Genomic DNA, 25,414 nt, shown 5'->3' with positions numbered 1-25,414 from the left:
AGAAACGGCTCCAGAAATTCTCAGATATCTTCTTTTGTCTTGTATGAATCTAATAAATGAAAAGTTAATGCAGCAAACTAGCATGTTTAAGGTGTTAATTTCTGTAGAATATGGTTTCTTTTCTTCCTCTTATTCTGAGATAGAAATTGATCTATTCTAAAGCCAGAGGATATGTTTTCTTCACAAGCTAGATCAGGTTCGCTGAATTTTGCTTTCTTAAAAATTGCTTACCTCCTGTAAGAGGGAATTGAAGACTGCTAGGCAGGAGGGATTGAGTGTGAGATGTGGGAAGTGTTCTCATACTCTGCATCTAGAGGGCTAGAAAATATGATGATCTGCTCGCTGCCTCAAGCAATTTAGAAAGTGGCTTGCATTTTCTAAAACCTACATCCAAACTTTCACCTTCTTCCCACCAAGAATTCCCCCTCAGCCTTCTTCTTGCCCTAGTGTCTTGACAGCATAGAACTGCTTTGCCTCAGAAATGTGGCATCAGAAGTGTGCCCTGTGGTCAGCCATGCAGCTTGTATCTGACTGATTCATCTATGGCTCTGAAAATGCTGCAGCTCAATCTGTGCTCTGTGCTCAGGGTTCAGTAAGAGTGCTTAAGTTCATAGCTACGTGCTTTCAGAGAGCAGTCTTTCCTCTTTCTATTAGCAGTAGGAGCACAAGTACAAGACAGGTTCTTTATAATGAAGCAGCCACACATAGCTGTTGGTTTCATAACCACTTGCTGAGGCGAGTTTGCCAAGGGAACCTAGGCAATATGCAAATAAGGTGTTTTCACCTGGAAGCTCATAAGCCTCCATTCCAAAAAGGGAGCTGCTTATAATAAATTCTGTCTGGAAATGGACTGTGTAGGAGTTAGAATAATCTTTTTCTCTGAAAATGATGGATTGAGGGAAAGCATTGACTAAGCTTAATCATCTTCCAAAAAGCTATATAACTAAAGTATATCCTGTTACTAAAATCGTTCTAGGGACTTGAGGAATAGTTTAACTCATAAAGCACAAGCTGAGTAAGAATTTTCTAACAATTGCTGGCCTGGTTGTCCTGGTCTAGTGGATTTCTCTGAAACTGTTAACCCCTTTCAAAATAACCAGCTGAGCTTCAAAAGAGCCAATAGAGCAAGATTGTGAACACAACCTGCGATCAATACCAGAAGTAGTAACTCATTAGGGATATAACCTGGGAAGACTTCCTACTCAGAGTGGTTGCTTCCTGTCAATAACATGCCCTTTAACAGAGCTAAACTTTGCCAAGTTGAAGTTCCTTTCAACTTGGTGGTCTTTCTGGTTACAGTAGGGGAGTATTCCCAACAATGTTGGGACTAGTCCAGGATCCATGTTATGCAAGGGATATGTAGGGAGACTCTCAGGAGGAGCCACATTCTGACTTGTTGAGATAGCTCAAGGTTGGTTTAAACACCATCTGTTGTGGTAAAGGAAGGAAAATGTATCAGCAATTTCAGGAAAGAGCCCAAGGAAGCACCTCAATTAAAAGTAATCTCATGCATTAGCCATGAGAGGAAAAATTGGACTAGAGCATACTACCTGGGTTGTTGGGGATTTTTGTGGGCTGAGTGTGTCTTAGGCACAAAGAGAACTTGAGTGTCGATGTGTGTATTCAATCTCTGGCCCAAGAATAAACATGTGGGAGCTGGAGGAATCCATTGTTGAGAAATCTCCAGTAACGGGAGAGTTAAATATCAGAAGGCTCACAAGAAACTTACAATAGGGAGGATTAAGTGCACCAAAAACAGAAATCACAAGAGACCTGCTAAAATGGGGAATAAGAATTCTAGGCCTAAGGAACCCAAGAAAAATGATCGAAGGACCTGCTTCTGATAATCCATTGGGAGAATGTTGACAAAGGTCTGAGAACACTATTAAATAATGGATGATTTTATTATGGAGCTCTGTAATGTGCATTTGTCCAAACAAAAACTTGTTATGAATTTGTGCTTGCATGTGTGTGTTTTAAATCTTATATCCTGAAAGGGGAACTCAAAAAAGTCCTACTCACTAAACTCCCTCAGCTGCCCACTTTAACTCTGAAGCCTATATTGATCCTCTAGCTGATCCAAGGATGTATGGCATTGAACCTTATTTTCAGAAGCAGACTCTCTGGGTAGACTTAAAATTCAAGTCAAAAGCCAGGTGCCAGTGGATTGCAATCATAGATACTCAGGAGCTGAGAATTAGAGTTCAAAGCCAGCCCAGGCAGGAAAATCTCTGGGTCTGGGTGCTGTCCCTGAGCCCTTCAGCTCAAGTCTTATGATGAAGAAAATAATGCTTGGGTGAAATGGGTTAAATCTTCTGCCCACCATTAATGTTAAGATTCTGTGGCACAGAAACCAGAAAAACAAGTGGTCCACTTCCTACTATGATAAACCTCAGATCCCCAAGGGCATGGATGCATGATCTGTCAGTCAAACACGGCCTGAGAAAACTTGTAAGACCCTGCTGTTACTGTTCACAAGAGTATGGATCTAAGACAAAAACCCTATCTTCCCAAGACAACTATACCCCTTGCTTCTCTAGGTACGGGGAGGGATAATTGGCATTTCTGGGAAACTTATCAAGATGCAGTGAAATCCAAACCTTGAAGAGAAGAGCAGTAATCAGTAAATATAGCCAGGGGAGATGTCTAATGTTATTGCGGACCAGTGTTGTAGACCTTCCTGGCCAACTAGAGTAGAACCTGTACTTTGATTCAATTGGCCATCCCTTTCACCCTAGCATTTCATCCACCTGTCCATTCTCAAACATTTTATACTAGTTAGGAGAGACCCCTTCCCTAGAGGGTCATTCGTACTTCCTAATTACTTAGGGCCTTTTCAGGATCCCCCCCCCCCCCCCCCCCCCGCCTAAGTTTCCAAAAAGTTCAAAGCCTGAAACCAGACAGCACCTTATCAATCAGTTTTATTCTTATGATTAGTATAAATAAAATATTTTGGGGGTTGGGAGTATGGCTTTGTGGTAAATTGTTTGGCCAACATGCATGAAGCCCTGTGTTTTATTCCTTGGGACCACATAAACAGAAAAGGCTGGAAGTGGCAATGTGGTTTAACTGGGAGAGTGCTAGCCTTGAGCAAAAGAAGCTCAGGGGGCCCCAGGACTGGCAAAAATAAAATATAGAGTAGAATAAAATCAAAAGAGGTTTGCTAATTATACTAATTTTTTTAAACCAATAAACTAAATGCTCTAGTAGGATGGCATGGGAAAATTAGCTCTAGAAACATTATCTGACAAGGGAAGAGCTTCTGTTATGATTGGAGACCAAAGCTGCACAAAGACCCTTTTTTTTGGGGGGGGGGTCCAGTCGTGGGACCTGAACTCTGGGCCTGGGCACTGTCCCTCAGCTCTTCAGCTCAAGGCTAGCTCTCTACCACTTGAGCCACAGTGTCACTTCTGGCTTTTTTCTTTTTTGCTTATGTGGTGCTGAGGAATCGAACCCAGGGCCTCAGGCATGCAAGTGGTAGAGAGCTATCCTCGAACTGAAGAGCTGAGGGACAGTGTCCAGGCCCAGATTTCAGGCCTCACAACCGACAAATCTAAGAACAAAGAAAAGAAAAAAGAAAAAAAAATATGGGCACTGGTGGCTCACGCCTGTAATCCTAGCTACTCTTCAGGCTAAGATCTGAGGATGGTCATTCAAACTAGGCAAGGCAGGTAAATTCTGTGATACTCTTATCGCTAATAAATCACCGAAAACTGGAAGTGGTGTTGTGGTCAAGTGGTAGAGGACTAGCCTTGAGCTGAAGAGCTGAGGGGCAGCACCCAGGCAAAATATTCAGTTCCAAGACCGACCAAAAAAAAAAAAGGCAAGCTACACCTACAAGGTTTCCTACGAAGAGGGCGGAAGGGTTTCCTACCAAGAGGGAAGGAGTTTTGGGGGTTTCTATCTAACAAGAATGCAAGTTTCCCTTCTAGTGGGCATGGACATTACCTTCTAGTAAGGAGGGTGTTACTGATAAAATTGGTCAAAACATGATTCAGTTACATAATGTTCAGATAAATGTCTAATGTTTGACTTGTGAAAACATCCTGCTTGGGGAACTACAAACACTCTTAATGCCCTTAAAGTGATCATGCTTAGTTCCAGGGCCTCAATGGACACTCTAGTTAATCTTACGATATGATTGCAAATTCAATCTTGGAGCAGACACTCTGTGTATGTCTTCCAATTTTGAGTCTACCCAGATTCAAATTGAGACTGAATAAGTGAGGTAAATACTGTGGTGATTCTGTCCTCAAAAGGACTACTGCTATGACTGTGTGGCAGGGAGGCCACACAAGAGGTCCTATTTGTGCTGTCATAGAGCTCAGAACCCATGTGCATGAAATTCATGATAGGTCAGCAAAATGTGATCCAAGACAACTTGGAACACCTTGTTGCTCGTCTCAGAAGCAAGAGCCTATTTCAAAAACCCCTGAAACTGATCAGCTCCATTCTTTACAGGTCAACTACCTGGGGAAAATTGGACATTTCTGGGAAACTTACCTGGATGTAGTGAAGGCCAACCCTTTGAGATGAGCAGTAAGTACAAATCATAGCCAGGGGAAATGTCTGGTGGTATTACAGGAGACCACTATTGGAGATGTTACTGACCAAGTGGACTGGAAACTGTGCTTTGGTTCCATTGCCCAATCCACACCTGACCATTCTCAAACACCTTAAATTAAGTAAGGAGAGACTTCTTAGTTAGCGGGTCATTCAAACTTTATATTTGCAAATACAAACTACATATTTACAAATTTCATATTAACTTAGGAGCATCTGAAAATTTCCCAAAGAGCTTAAAGCTAGATACCAGAAAAAGCAGCTTAAATTAGTTTTATTCTGTTGCTCTCGACAATCTATGATCTCCATAGTTGAATTATTCCAATATGTGCTTTTATTTATCAGCAAGATTTGTTTATTGGAAATGCCACCGTGTAAAAGTAACTAGGAGCTACTGGTAGGATTGCATGGGAAAAATTGGTCTAAATATAATACTTGACCAGATAAGATTGTGATAAATGAAATGAACCCCAACATAGGGGCACAATTTTTTTTTTCATTTCTTGCTGTTGATTCTAACATATTTATAATGTTCCATGTGATTTTTGTTTATTTGTACTCTGTCCCCCCAAAAATGGCATAATCCCTCTTTCCAATGTTTTTGATGTTGGTGCCCTCCATCTTGTATATACACTTCTCTAGTTTGGGGAGGGAAAGGGAAAAAACAGAATACTTAAATGGGAATACATGTTGACCCATTGTAACAATGAGATGCACAAGACACTGTTAAAAAACAAACTTTACAATTTAGGAGGGGTTCGGGGGGAGTGTATAGGGTAGTTTTGGAGCTAGGAGGTTAAGGATGGTAGGGGACATATAAAGGAGGAGGTAACAATGCTTGATAGGAAATGTACGCCTTACCTTGCTCATGTAACTAACCCCTCTGTACAGTATTTTTACAATAAATATATAAAAATAAAAGAATAAATATACTTCAAAGGTAATCTGTGTGGTGGTTGAGACCAATGATACAGAAAGACTTACAAGGATTGAATATAGGAAACAAATTACCTAAAAACTGAGATGATGCTGAGTATAATCCTAAATGCTCAGGTGGCTGAATTCTGAGGATATGTGTTTGAAGCCCACCCAGACAGGAAAGATGAGACTTTTATTTCCAATGAAGGTGCAAAAAAAGATACTACTGGAGTTGTGGCTAAAGTGGTAGCCTTGAGTAAAACTGCTCTTGGACAATGCCCAGAGCATGAGATCAAACCCAAGACCAGCCCCCAGTCACTTATAAAAAAGGTTGTGTGTCTGTGTGTGGTGGCAGAACCCTTTACTAGTTTCATGATAGAGCAAGCATTTTAACAATGATTCATGGTGTCAATATTTACCTCTTTATTAATTGTTTTCATAGTAATGTGTGCATGGGTGCTTTATCTCTTCTATAACCGGTTTTGTTCAGTGACTGACTGAAAAACTACCTTAATCAAACCCTTTTTTAAATCAAAATATATTATTGAATACTGCTGAATAGAAAAGTCAATTATTATTGTTTGGAAGAAAAGAAAGAAAAATCAGATGGGAGAATTGTAGAAGTTAAATATTGAAGTGCTTGACTGATATAAGCACTGGCCTTGTAAAGGTAGTCAAAACCTTACCAATGCTATTTTAGAGAAGTGCTAGGGGCTAGAGGCATGGCACTAGTAGTAGAGCACCAGTTGGGTAAAAGGTGGTTATTTTTCATATGGTCAGGTGTTTGGATTTGGTTGACTATTAAAGCTTTTGACTGGCTTGAAAGGGGTCAAAAGTTTGAGCCATCATTAAAGATGATCCCAAAGCTCAAGTTCATGGGAGCCAGTGTTGGGCTGCCTATCCACTGTGCTTATTCAACTTGGACAAGCGACAGGATGCCTTCTGCAGGTGTAAACTTTGCCATACTGAGATGGTGTTTGTAGGATACCTTAATTGCTCCTGGTATTTCCAACACAGATCTTCTGTGCCATTCATGAGGGATCCTAGAAGCCCCTCATAGGAGACACATTCAGCCGCCCTATTGAGTCAACTTCCTGCATGGTCTAAACATGCCATCCTTGGTAGCTGATAATGGAACTAGGTATAAAGTTAATCTGCAACATCAGGAAGAGCCACAAATAGGCACCCTCAGAAGCAAGCAACCTCATGAATTGGCCTTGGTAGACAAAAATGAAACTATGTATCCTGCTTTGGTACTTGCGTCTTTGTAGGGATGGTGTGTGAGAGAAGTGTCTTAGATTCAGGCTCTTAAATTCTTTCTAAGAGTCTTGATTTGCCAATTCATTTGTCCACCTAGGAAGAGTGAAAAGTTGGAGATGGAGTCATCTCTGAGAAGAATGTCTAATAATGTAGTCGAGAAAAGGGAAGAACAAGAAATACAGTCTGAAGGGCAAAGTGTACCAAAAAATCTTACTCCCATTAGAGCATGTCTTTGTGATTTAAGAATTCTAAACCTAGGAAGCTCAAGAAAATTGGAGCTAAAAAGCCTCCCTCAGACATGCTCAATATTGTCTCCTTTTAGGGAGAATGTGGGGAAAGATATGAAAATATGTGTTAAGGCTGATTTTTATTTTTGAGCTTAATATTAATGTTCACTTGGTAAACTTAATCCACTATATCCCTGTCTCTGTGTAAATACCCATCAACATGAAATATAAAGTGATTTTGATAAAAAATAAAAATGACTCAGAAGAAATTATAAATGCAAAAACAATCTTCACAGGGCTGGGATGGTGGCTCAGTGGTAGAGCGCTTGCCTTGTATGCATGAGGCCCTGGGTTCGATTCCTCAGCACCACATAAGCAAGAAAAAAAAGCCAGAAGTGGCGCTGTGTCTCAAGTGTTAGAACTTTAGCCTTGAGCTGAAGAGGTGAGGGACAGTGCCCAGGCCCAGAGTTCAGGCCCACGACCTGACCAAAAAAACAAAACAAAAACAAAAAAACAATCTTCACAGAAGCAAACTCTCAGAGATATTTCATAACTTTGACAAGGATAAAGTGGGTGAAGTTAGTATATATGAAAAGTATGACAATGCACAAAAACATAAAAAGATACTCATATATTTCATTATATAACCCAAAGTAGAAAGCAAAGGTTGTTTAGATGATTTTTAAAACCCAATCTCTTAGGTACTGGGAAGGTGGTTCAATGTTAGAGTGCCTGCCTTGCATGCATGAGGCCTTGGGTTTGATTTCTCAGTATCACATAAGCAGAAAAAGATGGAAGTGGTGCTGTGGCTCAAGTGGTATCACTAGCCTTGAGCTGAGGGACAGCATCTAGGCACCAGAGTTCAAGCCCCATGACCAACAAAATAAAAATAAAATCAAAACAAAACACAGTCTCTCACTTTTGTGACCTCAATTCTGTAATAACGCTGCTTCAGCCTAGGGCTAATATTTTAGGTGTGGACATTTATCAACACTCCTGAATCAGACTCTATTTGTTCATTTTTAAATACATATTTTGTTCTTAATTTTCCTCTTTATAAATTCACATGCACCTATAAAAAATGGTGTGGCCATCGCAGTAACCTTCTCAAAGTACCTCCTAATGACAACTTACAAAAAGTTGTATTATATTACAACAAGGAAAACAATGCTACAAATAAAGGAAACCAATAATTAAATATTAATGATTAATACAATAAAAAATGAAACAATTACCAGTGTTTTCAGTATTTGAAGTGTACTACAAATTAGATTTATTATTGTCATATTTCTTTACATTTAACACAAGAATTTACATTTCCACAAGAATTTTATAGGCTATAAGTAGTGTTTAAATCACCCACTAAGATTACCATTTATAGTTCACCTCATAATTTGTATGTGGCTTATATCATCATTTGTTCCTCACTAACATAAAAAGTAAGGAAGGCCTACAGTTTTAACAGAAACTGTGTAGTTAACATAGTCAACTCTATTCTGCCCCTTTACAGAAAGACTTTGCAACTTCTCATCAGTAAAGTTTCTATAAACTCTGAAATGGACATACTTAGTAGTATTTATCTGCTACCATAAATCTTAAATACTTTATAGAAAAGTATTATGACCTGCCAAACAGTCCCAGTTTTGGCATATATAAGCAAATTCCAAAAATTAAATATATTTAAAACATTAAAACTTTTAACAAACATTAATACTTGCTGCAGTGTTCATTATGACATGTCCCTTGTGTAGAATAATTGAATTCCTCCTCCTACACATCTCTTTAAGAACAAATATCTGGAATTATTTTGTTTTTGACATGTCAATCTTGACTTTATTCTTAATTGTGTACTTATGTAAGAAGTACATGTTTCTAAAATTTCACAATTCTTTTAAACTTAGTTTTTGTTGAATTGTCTAGTTTAAGAAAATCAATTACAATTTATATATAAAAAAATGTTCTGTGCTCAATCCAGCATCACATACACTAACATTGGAAATATACAGAGAAGATTAACATGGCACCTGCGCAAGGATGACAGGCAAATTCCTGAAGCATTCCATCGCCCAATTTGTGAAGAAATGGAAAGACTTGGAAAAAAATTATTAAGTGAAGTAAGCCAAGTCCAAAGAAACATAGGTCCCATGGTTTCTCTAATTTTCAATAACTAATATATGTCTGAGATAAGCAGAAAAGGTCAAAAATTATGTGTACATGACCAGATAAGGTTATGTTAATGGAAATGAACCCCAAGTTAGGGACACAAGTGGGTTTTTTCTTGCTATTGTTTCTCACGTACTTATAACGTACAGTATGTGTTTTTTTTGTTTTTTTATATGTTCCTCCCCCATGCTACAACACCTGTTTCACTGTATTTGAAGTTGTTGCGCCTACATCTTTTATATACTCTCCTCCTCTAATTTGCTGAGGAGAAGGAAAAAAAAAAACCAAAATGCTTAAATAAGGATACAGGTTGACACATTGTAACAATGAGATGCACAAGAAACTATTTTGTAAAGTGAACTGTACAATTGAGGGGGGAAAGGGAGGAGGTTAATGGACTTGTGGAGGTGGGAGGGAAGGGATGGTAGGGGAACAATAAAGGAGGAGGTAACAATGCTTTTTAGGAAATTTACTCATTACCTTGCTCATGTAAATGTTACCTCTCTGTACAGTATTTTTACAATATGAACGTATAAAAATGTTCTGAGATGGAAGAGTTTATTTCCTTTATTTTACTCATATAATATCGTTAGCAAAGAAATTCATGCAAAACGCCGATATGAAGGTATTTTGAATAAATATGTGTGTGAATGCACGCATGTGCTCAAGCACTTGCATGTGTGTTGGCGTGCTCAGAGTTTGAAATCAGAGCTTCAAGATCTTGCTAGGCCTTTTCTCTCTAGATTGGTGAGCTACTAAATGAGCTACATCTCCATTCTTGGCCCTTTGCTAGTTCATTAAAATTTTTGAAAAATAATATCATGAATTTCTTTTGCCCTGATTGGTTTCCAACTGTTATCCACAAATCTCAGGCACCTGAGTAGATATCCCTAGTAGTTAGGATTACAGGTGTGACAAACCAGCAAAGGTTTTCAGAATAATGTTAAAAGTAGAAGAAAATTTACTTCAGAGGGGCATGTTTTAGTATCTCCAATTTCAAAGCATTTTGGAGTGATTATTTATGATTTTTTAATTTTTGGATACTTATAAGACAGTAAGTGCTGATATTTAAAATTTTAGTACTTTTTAAATAGGATACTGGAATTGTGGGACAGAAGAAATTTGCCTCTCTTTGGACCTCAATGTATAAGCTCAGTTCTGTGTATGATAACCAATATCACCAACACAATCTGTATTGAAGATAAATGTGACAGAAAACAATCACCATGGGCAATATTTAGTATGCTATTATTTCTTGGACAATATGAATATTGAATTGAGAGTGTCATAGAATGGAGAGATTTTATCTACATTTTGTGTATTGCTGAAAGACTTTTGGAAACTTTTTCTCATTTCCTTCCTCACTGTGTGTGTCTTTAGGCCATGCACTTACTGCCTTTAATTACATTTTTTCCCAACACTAAAATGGTAATAACATTAGCGTTATAGCGAATGTTATCTTAACAATTAAGGGAATGAAACTTGTGAAACACTTAACATAAACTTCTAGGAATGAGCTTTGAGTTTAGCCAGCAATCTTTTTAAAATACTAAATAGAATGTGGTAAAATACTAAATAGAATGTGGTAAGTAGTACAGAAACCATTACATGTAGTGAGCAACCAGAAGTAATATCTATTGATCATGCTCTGCTTCCAAGGAAGCCAGGTGGATAATTTCTCATGCTGTAAATCAAACTGGTTATCTTATGTCTTGATAGTGTAAAAATATCAGGGACAAAATGATGAAGGAATGTTGTAGACTGAAAATGTGCAAATGAAAATGTGCATATGAAAATGTGCAAAACTGATAAAACATAAAAGTATCTGAGCAGTATATTGTGTTTTACAACATTTAAGTTACGTCGCAAAGATAAAGAAGACATAGAAGAATAAATTCTTTTTTTTTTGTTGTCCTATCATAGGTCCTTAGAAGGATGAACTCTTTCCTCATTCTTATACAGGCATCATCGGATGAGAGGAGCTGTATTTTTTTTTTGTTTGCTTCCTTCCATTTATTCTGCAGTTTGAAATCTGAGCTACTTGAGACTGAAAGAAACCAAAATAAATAAACTACAGCTTTGTAACAGGTCTAACTAAATTGAGTTATATAGTATCAATTGTTAACAGAAAATGATTTAAGCAATACTATGTTATTGAAAACTGAAAAATGTTAGGAGTTGCTACATTTTTTTCTTTTCTACTACCTTGAATTAATTATTGATCTGGTTTAGCGAGATTAAAGATGAGATTAACCAGAAACTGGATTAAAAATGGACAAAAAGTCTGAATAGACTTGTTCTCCATAAAGCCCTGAAAATTGCCTGTGGGTTTACAAAGTTGTGTTTAATACAACTTCTATGCTGCCTTAATGCTTTTTGAGCAGATGTCATTAGAGAAATATAATTCAAAATTACTATGATACAACTTCATAAATATAACTCATCAAAAATCAATGGAACCAGTTATGGTGGTAAAGGCTTGTAATTCCAAGCATTTAAGAGGTTGGATTTAAGTTAAGGCCAGTATAGGGTACTGCAGATAGTAAAAACCTGCCCTTTATTACCTTTGATTAAAAGGTAATAATGTTGGTGAGAGTGTGGGAAAAAGGAAATTTTCTACACTATTGGTCCAAAAACAGGTTAGTATTCTCGTTGTAGAAAGTAGTATGCAAGTTTCTAAAGAAATCCAAAGTTGAGATATCATCTGACCCATCAATCATGTGATTATTTCTCTCTGAGTTACTCGTAAATATATCTGTAGTTCATTTTTATTCACATTATTCACAAGAGCAGCCAAGATATAAGTCAATGTTCAGTGTTCAACTACAGACTAATAAAACAACTGTGGTACATGCACAAATATCTTTTTCTGTTTCATTTTTAAAATAACAAGGGACTGCTCCCATTAGCCACAACTTACAACGACCTGAAAGATGCATTCGAAATGAAGAAAAATGTTGTGTTCTGAGCTGTGTAAACACGTGCACACACACACACACACACAAAAAGACACACACACACGTTCCAACCTCAAATATTAAGACAGAATTTTTTTTAAAAAGTAAAGCAAAGTGGAATTTCTGGGGCATTTAGTTGACAATGTAGAAGATACTAGATATAGAGTATGAGGAATAGAGTTGAAATGTACAATATGAGGATACAGGGGACAACACTGGCCTTACATAGGAATGAAGGAATTAAGTGGGAGTTGTTCTTCACAGTAGGGGTTGCTCTTTTAGATGTTCTTCTTTCAGTAATGGATAAGATGAACTTAATACTTTCAATAAACCTGCCTGTTTGTAGAAATGATAACAAACAATATAGCAATAATGTTGCATGCTCAACATAGAACAAACTGTCAAATTAAAATACATGAGATAGCCTTGGGAAGTATTGCCATTTTCACGATGTTAATATTTTCAATCCAGGAGCATGGGAAGTTTTCCCATTTTCTAAGTTCTGTTTTGATTTTCAGGTTTTTAAAGTTTTCATCATAGAGGTCCTTCACTTCTTTGGTGAAGTTAATTCCTAGGTATTTTATTTTTTTGTGGGGCTATTACAAATGAAGTTGCTTTCCTAATTTCAGCCACACTTTTCTCATTGTTGGCATACAGAAAAGCCATTGATTTGGAGGGGAAAATTTTATACCCTGCTACTTTGCCAAAGTTTTGAATCAGCTTGAGTAATTTGGGGGTGGAGTCTATGGGATTCTTTAAATACAAGATCATGTCATCTGCAAAGACAGAGATCCTTATTCTTCTTTCCCTATTTGGATCCCCTTTATGTTTGCATCTTGTAGCTAGGCATTCTAATACTAGATTGAAGAGAAGTGGAGAGAGTGGACATCCTTGTCTTGTTCCTGAGTTAAGAGGAAATGGCTTTAGTTTTTCACCATTAAGTATAATGCTGGTTGTAGGTTTGTCATATACAGCCTTTATTGTATTGAGGAATGCTCCATGGATTCCTAATTTTTCCAAAACCTTCATGATAAAGGAGTGTTGGATTATGTCGAATGCTTTTTATGCATCTTTGAGATAACCATGTGGTTCTCATCCTTGTTCCTGTTGATGTGATGAATAATATTAATTGATTTGCATATATTGAACCAGCTTTGCATCCCTGAAATGAATCCTGTTTGATCGTGTTGTATGATTTTTTGGATGAATTGTTGAAGTCGATTGGCCAAAATTTTGTTGAGAAGTTTTGCATCAATGTTCATCAAAGAAATGGGTCTACAGTTCTCTTTCTTTGATGAGTCCCTGCCTGGTTTTGGGATGAGGGTTATGATGGCTTCATAGAATGTGTTCAGTAGTGAACTTTCTCTTTCAATTTCATTGAAGAGTTGGAAGAGTATTGGTGTGAATTCTGCTTTGAAGGCCTTGTAGAATTCTGCTGTAAAACCATCTGGTCCCGGGCTTTTCTTAGATGGGAGGTCTCTTATCGCTATTTCTATTTCAAGGCTTGATATGGGCCTGTTAAGATGATTTAACTCATCTTGGTTTAGTTTTGGCATGTCAATATTTGCTAGGAAAAGGTCCATTTTTGCCAAGTTCTCAAACTTATTAGCATAAAGTTTTGAGAAGTATTTCCGTATAATGTTTGAATCTTGGTTGTTTCCGTGGTGATGTTTCCATTCTCATCTCTGAGTTTATTTATTTGAGTGTGTTCTCTTCTTTTTCTGATAAGATTTGCTAAGGGTCTGTGAATTTTGTTAATTTTTTTCGAAGAACCAACTCTTTGTTTTGTTGATTTTTTTCTATAGTTTTTTTGGATTCTAATTCATTTAATTCTGACTTGATTTTAATTATTTCTTTCCATCTACTGGATTGGGGTTTATCTTGCTACTCTTTTTCAAGGAGGTGTAGAAGTGTCATTAAATCCTTGATTTCAGATATCTCCAATTTGTTGATGTTTCACTATATTTGATGTCGGTATAATTTGTGGAGTAGGAAAAAACAAGTCATTTAAGGTTACAGTTGGTCCCGTTGCAACAATGAGAAGTACAAGTTGTCATGTTGAAAACGAACTTTACAACTTTGGTGTGGTGGGGAGGATTGGGTTGGGGAGCGGGGGAGGCTGGGAAGGGATGTGAAGAGTAAACATAGGACGAAGCTGCAATGCTTGATAAGAAATGTACTCATTATCTTGCCCATGTAATTGTAACCCCTCTGTACAGTATGTTCACAATAAAAAAAAATAAAATAAAATACATGAGATTATCCTTGAAGTAACTAATTATTACAAATAAGGGAAACCATGGGAACTATGTATCTTTAAGTGTGACTTATTTCACTTAATATGATTTTTTCCAAGACCTTCCATTTCCTTACAAATGAGGTGGTATCTTTCTTTCTATGGAAGCATAGTATGTGTGTGTATGTGTGTATGTGAGTGTGTGTGTCTCATTTTCTTGATCCATTCATCTACTGAGGGGCATCAGGGTTGATACCATATCTTAGCTATGGTAAATATTACTGTGATAACCATAATTGTGCTAGAAGCTTTAGTGTGGCCTTGTTTGTGGTCATCTGGTTAAATGCCCAGAAGTGGGATTACTAGGTCATAGGGAGTATTATGTGTACATCAAGGATAATCTTAGTAGATGAGTAGAATAGCTCAATAGCTACATATTACCGTATAAGGTGATTCTAAGTGAAATGAACTCCAGGACATGCTCTTTTTTGTTGTTGTTGTTCTTAATGTACTACATGATTTATTTTTATCCTTTTGTGTTTTCCCCACCTATGGTTTATTCCCTGTAGCCACTGTATTTGATTTTGATACCCTGGGTATTGTAAATATGTTGATCTGAACTGGGGAAGGGGAAGGAAAAAAAACAAAATAGTGAGACAAAGGACAAAGGGGGAACCTATGCAACAGTGCTACTCACAAAACAATATGTTGGAAACGATCTTGGGAGGTTCGTTGGGAGGGAAGAGGGAGAAAAATAGGTTAAGGGCTAGCAAGTTAAAAAATAAATTAATTCATTACCTTAATTATGTAACTATAACCCCTCTGTACATTACCTTGACAATAAAATTTAAATAAAAAATAAAATAAAATATGTGAGAGCAGCAATACAGTCGGTGGCAGTAGAGGAAATTCTGTACTTTACAAAGAAAAGTAGAACAGCTGTGGAGAGCAGCAATTTGACTTTAATGTAGGAAGTCATAAACTAGCATACCGATTTTCAGCCTCATGTCAGTTATTAAAAAGGGAAAACAAAATGCATAATCAGCAAACCAATATAGATAAAGTAGAAAACTAAACAATTGAGGTGAAGAGATGACTTGGATCAAGAATAACAAATGACACAATTAGAAAACAATAACAAGATGGTAAGTTTAAAAAACATTACCCATAATTCTATTAAATGTTGTTTACATCACAATTTGTCAGAACTATAATTCAAATCACAGTTTAATAGTATATCAATTTAATAATAGTTTACTTATTATTGATTAGTTCATATTGAATGTTTAATATATAATTTTAATTTCTGCAGATATAGAAAAGAAAAAGTGAAACTAATTTTAATAAATTAATGTAATAATTCAAAGTGTATCCTACACTTAGCACTCATCTTAACATGAAAAAATAAATTCTTGCACATGACTCTTGGTATTAGGTGGAAGAGTTCAGCATTGTAGTAAAATTCACACCACACAATACAGGAGGGTATGACTCCTCTAATCTAGCTTAAATTGTGGAAATTTGAATTTTACATGCATGTTTAATTCCTGTCTAGGTGACATCTAAAACATTTACAATCATATACACGAGGAGTATTTCAGATGATACTTAAAAGTCACATTCATCAACTAAATTTTATTATTTTGTACCAAATAAATATTTAAAGAGAGACTGAATTTCTTAGTAGATGATGGTGTATATGTGCCTGGTTATTCATATTGAGGCTTATTTTATATTTCTGAGATTGTTTCTACAGTCAGATTTTATTTTCCATAAGGGATTAAGTGCATTATATTGGATATATGAAAGTAAACTGAATGTTTATTCCATTAATCCTTTGCCACTTGTCTAATCCCAATATAATTTATCCATGTGTTTGAAGTAATGAAAATAACAGAAGATAAAAGCAAGATAAATCAGTCTGTAGTAGACAAGTATTTTCCCCTTTATTTTCATAGTTGGTCCTCTTTTACACTACAGAATATTCTTGGGAAAATGTGCTCCAGGCTGGCCACAACTGCAGAATATTATGGTTTGATGTATGATAAGAGAAGGAAGGAAGGGGACCTTCCTTCCAAAAGTCTGCTCCATGGAATGTGATCTGCTTCATGGTGCTGAATTGGAAATGAACATTTTTCACAGTCAACCTTGAAAGCCATCTTGATAGACCATTTCTATAAGTGGTTACAGAGGATTATTGATGGCTTTGCAAGGATGCCAGATTGCCTCATTTTGAGACAATTAACAGGAATTTAGTCAGCTGTTTCTTTGTATCTTTAGGAGAAAAACCCATTGAATCTAGGTCAGGGTATCACTGGGACCCCGAGAAGCTACTATCTTGAATAGTAATATTAGACCTCTAAAACAAAAAAAAATACCACACAAAACAAACAAACAAACAAAAACTCCAGTAAGTACAGCACAGCCTACATGACGTCAGGCAAAAACAGAAGCTGAAAGTCATTTAGCTGATAAATAATATATTTTTTATGAGGCAGACTCAAATGAGACTCCAGAGAGATTGTCAGAAAGACTGAACAGAGACTAAAATTGATCACACAAAAATTAGAAAGTAGAATTCCTTGTAGAACAAATAAATCATAGAAAGCCTATGCATGTAAGTACAAGACAGAAAACCAAATTCCAGAAATGCACATTTTCTTAGAGGTCAGCTTAATGAATTATCAATGGAAATCTTTGAATACTTAAATATTTGACCACATGTGGGAGAAGGCTGAAGAGAATGAAAATGTCATCAGTCACATTAGGAAATAATCAAGCAAAGATTTGTTATAAAAAGAGAAAACAATTATTCCAAAAGTGGGTCTCATTTGTTTTGATGTAACAGTTCTTGATTTAGGTGCTAGCAAGCCATACAACTGTTCAGTCCCACAGCTGAGTTGATACTGACTGCAGTATTCCTGCATGAAAGAAAAGAGAAAATTTACAAATTTCTGATGAAATGAGTTGAAGGTGAAGTGTTCTAATACTGATATCTGAGGTTTCGACACCAGTGAAGAGGTGGATTTTCTTTTCTAAAAATCCTCCATTTTTAGCCTGGTGCCAGTGGCTCAGAGCTGTAATCCTAGCTACCCATGAAGCTGAGGACTGCGGTTCAAACACAGCCTGGGCAAGAAAGTCCCTGAGACTCTTATCTCCATTTAACCACCAAAAAACCAGAAGTGACATTGTGGCTCAAGAGATAGAGTACCCACCTTGAGTTGAAGAGCTCAGGGACAGTGCCCATGCCTAGATTTCAAGCCCCTCGAACAACAACAACAACAACAACAAAATCTCCCTTTTCTTGGACTGCCTACATCTTTTCCTAATATTCAACAAAGAAGCCATTTTTTCAACCACTACCTTTAAGTCCTATGCTAGCTACTGCAAATAGAATGATTTGGTATCTTATGTCAAAGGGTTCATATTTGTGGAAACAAATGCCAGCAGTGGTAACTTTTTTCCAGTCCTTGAACTCTGGACCTGGACACTGAACATAGTTATAGTTGTAGCTTTCATGTGAGCTTGTTTGTTAATTTTTGGATTATTGCCCATGAGGGGAATTACTGGGTCTTAAGGGAGATGTATATTTACTCTTTTCAGGAAACTCCGAACTGAATTCTACAGTATTTGAACAATTTAATTTCCAACCAGCAGTGTCATAGGGTTCCAATTGGCTGCATCCATGCCAGCATTTGCTATTGTTAGCTTTCTTCATAATGACCGTTCTAACTGAGAAGAGCTAGAATCTGTCTTGTTCACTTGTAGATACCATAATTGAATGAATCCATGAAACCTATATTATTCTGTCTGCATTCCTTTCTCTTTTCTCTTGGTAGAATTTTCCCAAGCCTTTCATTTTTCGTCCATATTAAATTTGAATTGCTTTCTCAAATGCATTGAAGAATATTGTTGAGATTTTGATAAGTATTGCACTGTTAATAGTTTGGGGTAGTATTTCAGTTTTCACTATTAATTCTTCCAACCAGGAGCATTGAAAGACTTCCCCTTTCCTTAAATCTCCTTCAGTTTCCCTTTTTATAATTTTAAAGTTTTCACAGTAGAGGTCCTTCACATTTTTAGTTAAATTAATTAATTCCCAGCTTTGTAGTTGTTCTTTTGTTTTGTTTGGATTTGTTTTGATTTTGAGGCTAATACATATGAGGTTTTTTTTTTGGATTTCAGCCTGGTTCTTCCCATTGTTGGTAACACAGAAAAAACTACTGATTCTTGTGGGCTATATATCGTGCAACATTGCCGAAAGTTAACATCACTTTTACTATCTTAAGGCAGGAAGCTATAGGGTCATTTCATCTGTAAAAAGGGATAGGATTACTTCTTCCCTATTTGCACCCTCTTTATGACTTTCTCTTCCCTATTGCTTTTCCTAGATAGTCCACTACCATATTGAAGAATAGTAGAGAGAGAGGACATCCTTGTCTCATTCCTGATTTTAATGTCTTCATACTTCCACTGTTACATAATTACTAATTATCACTATCATATACATAATCAGTAGTATATTGAGGAATATTTCATGCATTCCTAGATTCTGATAACTTTTTAAATCATAATGGGGTATTGCAGGTTGTTAAAAGCTATTTCTACATACATATAGACGATAATGTGTTTCTTGTCCCAGCTTCCGCTGATGGTTTGTATTATGTTTAGTGACAAGAATATTGAATCCAATTATATCTTAGGCTGAAACCTATTTGATCATGCGATATGATTTTTTTGTTAGTGGCAAAAATTGGTTGGTGAGAATATTTTAAGAAGTTCTGTATCAATGCTTATCAAAGAACTGGGTTCATAGTTCTCTTTCTTTGGTGAGTCCCTACATGATTTGGGGAAGAGTCTTATTCTAGCCTCATAGAATGTGTTTTGATAATTCCATTTCCCTTTCTATTCCATTGAAGAGTTAGTTCTAAGTACTGTAAATTCTTTGCAGGCCTTAATTTCATGGTAAATTCATTGAGTCCTAGATTTTTCTGGAATGGAAATTGGTTTATTGACATTTCATTTTCATTACTTCTTATGTGTTACTTCTTGGTTCAGATCAATTATAGGAAGGCATGAATTTCTCCAGGATTCACCAGGTGATTGGGATACGGTTTTCAAAGTACTCTCATAAACTTCTTAATTTTTTCTTATTTATGTTGTGATGTGTCATTTTTGTCTCTAATTTTCTCTATTTGGGTGAGTTCTCTTATTTTTTTGGGGGGATTTTATATTATGAAGGTGATATACTGAGGGGTGGGTTACAGTTACATAAGTAATGAGTACATTTTTGGGGAGGAGGGTCCAGTCATGGAGCCTGAACTCTGGGCTTGAGCGCTGTCCCTCAGCTCTTCAGCTCAAGGCTAGTGCTCTACCACTTGAGCCATAGCGCCATTTCTGGGTTTTTTATTTTTACTTATGTGGTGCTGAGGAATATAACCCAGGGCCGCAGGCATAAAAGGCAAGCCCTCTACCTCTGAGCCACCTTCCCACCCCCATGAGTACATTTTTAACAGTATTACCCCTTCCTCATTTTGTCCTCCTTCCCCCAACCCTGACATCCTACTCCCCCAAAGTTTGAAGTTCATTTCTAACATACCGTCTGTATATCACTGTTGCTTTGGTTAATCTTTGTCCCACCATTTCTGTGATTTCACTTCCCTTCCTCAAATTAGATTAATTTATCTATAAGACAAAAGGTACAGAAATTTAAAAAAAAACAGTGACTACAGGGAATAAACCAAAGGGTAAAAACTAAATAGAAATAACTAAAAACTATTCACTATACAATCATCTTGTATCCATGTCTTGGAGCTCATTTCGATAAGCATCATTTTATATCGTGATATGCATATTGCTATTGAGCTATTGTGAATATCCTAGACATATTCTAGTTTTTCCAAATGAGTGAAAACCTGTAGGCTCTGATTCTTTGGGTCTGGCTTGTTTGACTTATGTTTCCCAAGTGATTCCATTTTCTTACTAATGGGGCAAAATCATTCATTCTGACAGAAGCATAGAGTTTTGTGTATCTATTCGACATTATCTTGATCCATCATTGCTGGGTAATATAGGAACTCTATTGAGGAACCTCTATACTTCATTACAGACTATTTCAACAAGTTTACATTTCCACCAATAGTGTAGTAATGTTCCTTTGTGGCCACATCCCCACCAGCCCAGCATCTCTTATTATTAGTTTTCTTCATAATGGTCATTCTAACTGGGGTGAGGGTGGAATCTCAAGGTTGCTTTGATTTGCATTGCTTTTATGGCCAGAAATGTTGCATATTTCCTTATGTGTCTTTATGCCATGCATATTTCTTCTTCAGAGAGGTCTCTCTTTACATCTTTAGCCCACTTATTAAGAGGGTTGTTATTTCTTGGAGGATTTGTTTTTTGGGTGATATTAACTTTTTGGGCTCTAAATATATTTGAGATATGAGGCCTTTGTGCGTTGCAGAGCAATTAAAGATCTTCTCCCAATATTCTCTATTTATCTATGTATGTTCTCAGCTTAGTCAGATTTAATAAAGGTCTGTCAAGTCTGTTAATTTATTTAAAAAACCAACTCTGATTTGGTGATTCTTTCTATGTTTTATTTAGTATTTATTTAGTTATTTCTGATTTAATTTTTTTGTTTCTGTCTATTGCTTTGGGTTTGTGCTTCTTTCTGTTTTCAAGGAGCTTGAGCTACATAATTAAAATATTCATTTGAGATTTCCTCAATTACTTGCTGTAGGTACATAGAGCTATAAATTTTCATGTAAGTACTGCAAATATCAGAGTAGCTGGTATTTTGTGTGTTCATTTTTGTTAAATTCTAGAAACTTTCAGATTTCCATTCTAATCCCTTCAGTGCTGCACTGGTCATTCAGCAAATTTTTGTTCAGTCTTCATGGGTTTGAAAATTTTTTTTTTTGCTTTAGCTGTTTAATACTAAGTTTATTCTGTTATAGTCTGACAAGAAATAGGAATTCAATTCATTTTTCTTTCAATTGGGACAGAATTTCTATGTGACATAGGATATGTTCTATTTTGAAGAAGCTTCCATGAGCTGCTACGAAGAATGTAAAGTCTGATATTGAATGTATATCCTGTAGATGTCTGTAAGGGACAGGTGGTCAATGTAGTGATTTAGGTCTGCAGTATCTTGGTTGAGTTTTTCCTGCATAACCAATCCATGGAAGGGAATGATGTGTTGAGATGTCTTTTTAGGTTACGTAGTATTTGGTTGATGAAGTGGGATGCTGCACTGTTCAGGGCATTGATATTTAGACTTGTTATATCCTCCTAATGGAGAGTTGCTTTTATCAATATATAATGTCTCTTCCTACTAATTTTAATTTGAATTCTATTTTATCTTATGTTAGTAATTCTGCTGTGGCCTGCTTATTGTCTCCATTTGCTTGAAAATTTTCCTTCCAGACTTTTAGTTTGAGTATGTGTTTGTTTTTCTCAATAAAATGTTTCTCTTTTAGATACTACATGGATACGTCTTGTTTTTTGATACTAGTATCTAATCTATGTCTTCTATTTGGAAATTTAAATCCATTGATATTGAGAGTTAAGACTGAGAAATATCAGATAAATCCTGCTATGTTATACACCTGCTATTAGGAGCTGTGCCTCATCTACTCTTAATATATTTACCTTGTTCTCTAGTAGGGAGCATTTTATATAAACAGTTCCTCTTCCTCTTGATCTTCTCTATGTAGGATATATTTGATTAACTTCTATCCTACTGATTTGGTGAAGATACGTTGTTTCAAGTTTTCTTTGTCATGAAATATGTTTATATATCCTTTAAATATAAAGGAGAGTTTGGCTTGGGACCATATTCACGGTTGGTAGTTGTTTACCTTTAATGTTTGTCATATTTAATGCCAGGCTCTCCTTTTTACCATATCAGCTAAGAGATCTGTAATTATTCTGACTGTATATCCTTTATAAATAATCAATCTTTTCTCTATGGCAGCTTTAAGAATCGTTTTCTTGATCGTTAATCAGCCTCTAATGGATTATGATATCATGGTGGATTGTTCAGTTCTAGAATTCTGTTTGGTTTCTAAAGACTTCTCTGCATGAGTTCTCTTCTCTGCATGAGCCTATCTCGTTGGATGTTTGGCATGTTCTCTGCTAGAATTCTGTAATATGCTTCCCATCCATTTATTTTCTTGCTCTTCTCCTTCTTGATACCTATTTCTCTGAAATTTGATCTTCTAACTGAGTCTTGAAGTTCTGGCAAGATCATTTCTTATTTCTTGGAGTTTTTCTAAATGATTATCTCCTCTTTCCTATTAGGCCTATTCTGTCTTGGACCCTGAGATTATCTTCTATGTCATCTATTTACTGTAGAGACATTCTACTTTGTTTTTGATTTCCCTGTCTTCTAATTGGTCATTTTTAGGGGTTCTATCCCTTTATTAATGGTTTGTTTTAGGTCTTGTATTGACTTTCTGTACATTTTTTCTTTGGGTGGGGAAGTTGTGAGGGTTGTTATCTTAGCTGTGTCTTCTCTCATATCTTTTTTTTTTTGGGGGGGGGGGGTCCGGTCGTGGGGCCTGAACTCTGGGCCTGGGCGCTGTCCCTCAGCTCTTCAGCTCAAGGCTAGCACTCTACCACTTGAGCCACACCGCTACTTCCGGCTTTTTCTTTTTTGCTTATGTAGTGCTGAGGAATCGAACCCAGGGCCTCAGGCATGCAAGGCAAGTGCTCTACCACTGAGCCATCTTCCCAGCCCCTTCTCTCATATCTTTTAACTAGGCATCCATTTTATTCTTGGACTCCTTTGTATTCTCAGAATTTATTTATCTTTCTGTTTGTAGTCTCCGTGAATTATTTTTCTAATGATTGGTTGGTCTCATCTTTTCACGAATTTTTTTGTAGAGGTTTTCTATCTTTCCATTAATCACATTTTTCAGCCGTATATGTAATTATTTTGGTAACTATCCTTGATTGTCTGTTCTAATGCCTGGTTACTTACTGTGTGAATTCTACTACCTTGACATCACTTTTCTTGTATTTTTCTGATTTGTTCTGTCCACTTGGAAATTTTTTTTGGGGGGAATCTATGATCTTAATAGGTGAATCTCTATGTTCTTGGTTGATTTGCAGGTGTTGGTTTGGTCTTCTGTTGTGATTTGCTTTTCTGGAATTAGGTTTTCGTTTTGATCATTAAGTGTAGGAGTAGAAACCAGTTGTGGTGCGATGGTGTGATGTTCATACTTGTGGTTCCAGTGACAGTTCGGACTGTCCAGTGGTATGGTGAATTGTCTCTCTGTATAGAGGTGGATTTCTCTGATGTACATTTCTGTTCCTGCTTTTTTCCATGTTCCCCTTTTATTTTCACACTGCAAATGTGCTTTTGAATATGTTGGCCAACACATTGACAGTAGTCACCAGCCTGGCTGGACACCTTTTCATAGATTTCTGTTTTCTTGTGAAGACAATATAAAATCTTTTAAATTGTATATTATAGCTGACTTGGTGTGACCCGCTAGAAGAGGAGTACCTGCTAGGACTCTAAATCTCTATTTTATCAGAGAGAGTTAAAGTAAACTTCTGTTGATCTTCTGTCATTGTTTTTCCTCTTCCTCAGATTTAGTTTTTTTATTGTAGACTTTTTCACATAATTTAGGATTTCTGATTGTTGTATCAGGTTATTTTTGTTTTTCTATTTGTGTTACTTTGAAGTAGTTATTTCAGGCTTGTATTAAGACATAGTAAAGTATGAAATGTATGTTAATATATTGAAGAAAAGAGAGCGAATATTTTAACATATTTGCTACACAAGTAAGTTAATATTAAACAAATCTAATTAAAATAATTACTGATTTACATTTCTGAGGATGAGTATAGTACTCCTCGATATATTGGAGGAAAAGACTTTATACTCATTACAACTGAAGACTTATTAAACTAAACTTTCTTCTTCAGAAAAGCAAAAGCTCCATTTCTTTCATATTAGCAGTATAAATCATAATAGCTGCATGTTGAATTGTTTTCCTCTGCTATTTTCTATTCCATTCTTCATCCATTAGGTATCTAGGGCTTTGAATGACCAATTCCTTAAATACTTATATTGCTTATATTGTGATGTAAATCTCAGTAATATAAATATGAATTTATCTTTCAGTATCATCTTGAGCTACATTCATATGAAATTTATGCAGTCTCAAGCAAAAAACCTGACTTTTTTACACTTTTCTATGTTTTAATCAATAAGCCTATTCTCCTTAGAAATAAGTTCTTATCTTTTATATTGCTCCAGTAAACATCATGTATTTTCAGTACTTTTTCTGAAGTACATATAAAGATTGGAATAGGAAGACACCTTCCCATTATTACTTTAAACTAAATGCTTGGGGACTATTTTATATATAAACATTAAAAAGTGCAATGCACATGTTCATACATGAATAAGATAATGGTTAACTCAATCAGACACAAGAACCACCACATCAAGACTCAATTTACTGAAAGGCACCAAAATATTTTGTTCATGAATATCATTCATTTTTAGAATATCAGTAGTCAATACAAAGTTTATATTACATTTAAAATTTACAAAATAAAAATTACACTCAAATTTGCTGTGAATATTCTGTTTCCAGGAATATATTTATTCAGCAAACAGAGAAACAAAACATAAGGGTTCGTCACATAGAATGAAAGATGTAGTAGCGACTGTCTCCTTCAGATCATAAGTACATGCAAATCGTGTGAATTATTCAAAGATACTATAAACATTCATAAGAGGATTTGTGATCAGAAATGATAGGTAAGCAAAGTAACTGGAAAACTGTATGCATAAATTGACCTTTCAATAAAAGATGAGAAGTATTCAATAAATGGGCCTATAGAAGATGATTCTGTATCTCTAACACATATAAAGTATTCTACATTTTCCCACATACTCGAGTTCTCTTACCTCAGTTCCTGATCAATATTCTTCTACGTTCATGATGTCAATTCCTACTAAAATAACAAGGTGTATTTTTTTGGTCTCTAGATCCAATACATTTTAGTATTTTGGAACAGTAGCATGAATTCATGGAGTTTGACTTGAATGTAAAGTTTGAGGATAT

The 25,414-nt window shown here is 36.0% G+C and overlaps 1 pseudogene; it reads left to right on the top strand.

The window, feature by feature from the left end:
* The first annotated feature begins 8,930 nt into the window (after positions 1-8,930).
* Positions 8,931-9,043, top strand: LOC122124806 (annotated as a pseudogene).
* The last annotated feature ends 16,371 nt before the right edge of the window (positions 9,044-25,414 follow it).

This window comes from Dipodomys spectabilis, unplaced genomic scaffold (assembly GCF_019054845.1).
Source record: "Dipodomys spectabilis isolate Male_0828 unplaced genomic scaffold, ASM1905484v1 ptg000247l, whole genome shotgun sequence".
Taxonomy (NCBI): domain Eukaryota; kingdom Metazoa; phylum Chordata; class Mammalia; order Rodentia; family Heteromyidae; genus Dipodomys; species Dipodomys spectabilis.
Note: the sequence above shows the minus strand (reverse complement) of the source record. Positions and strands in the feature narration are given on the sequence as shown.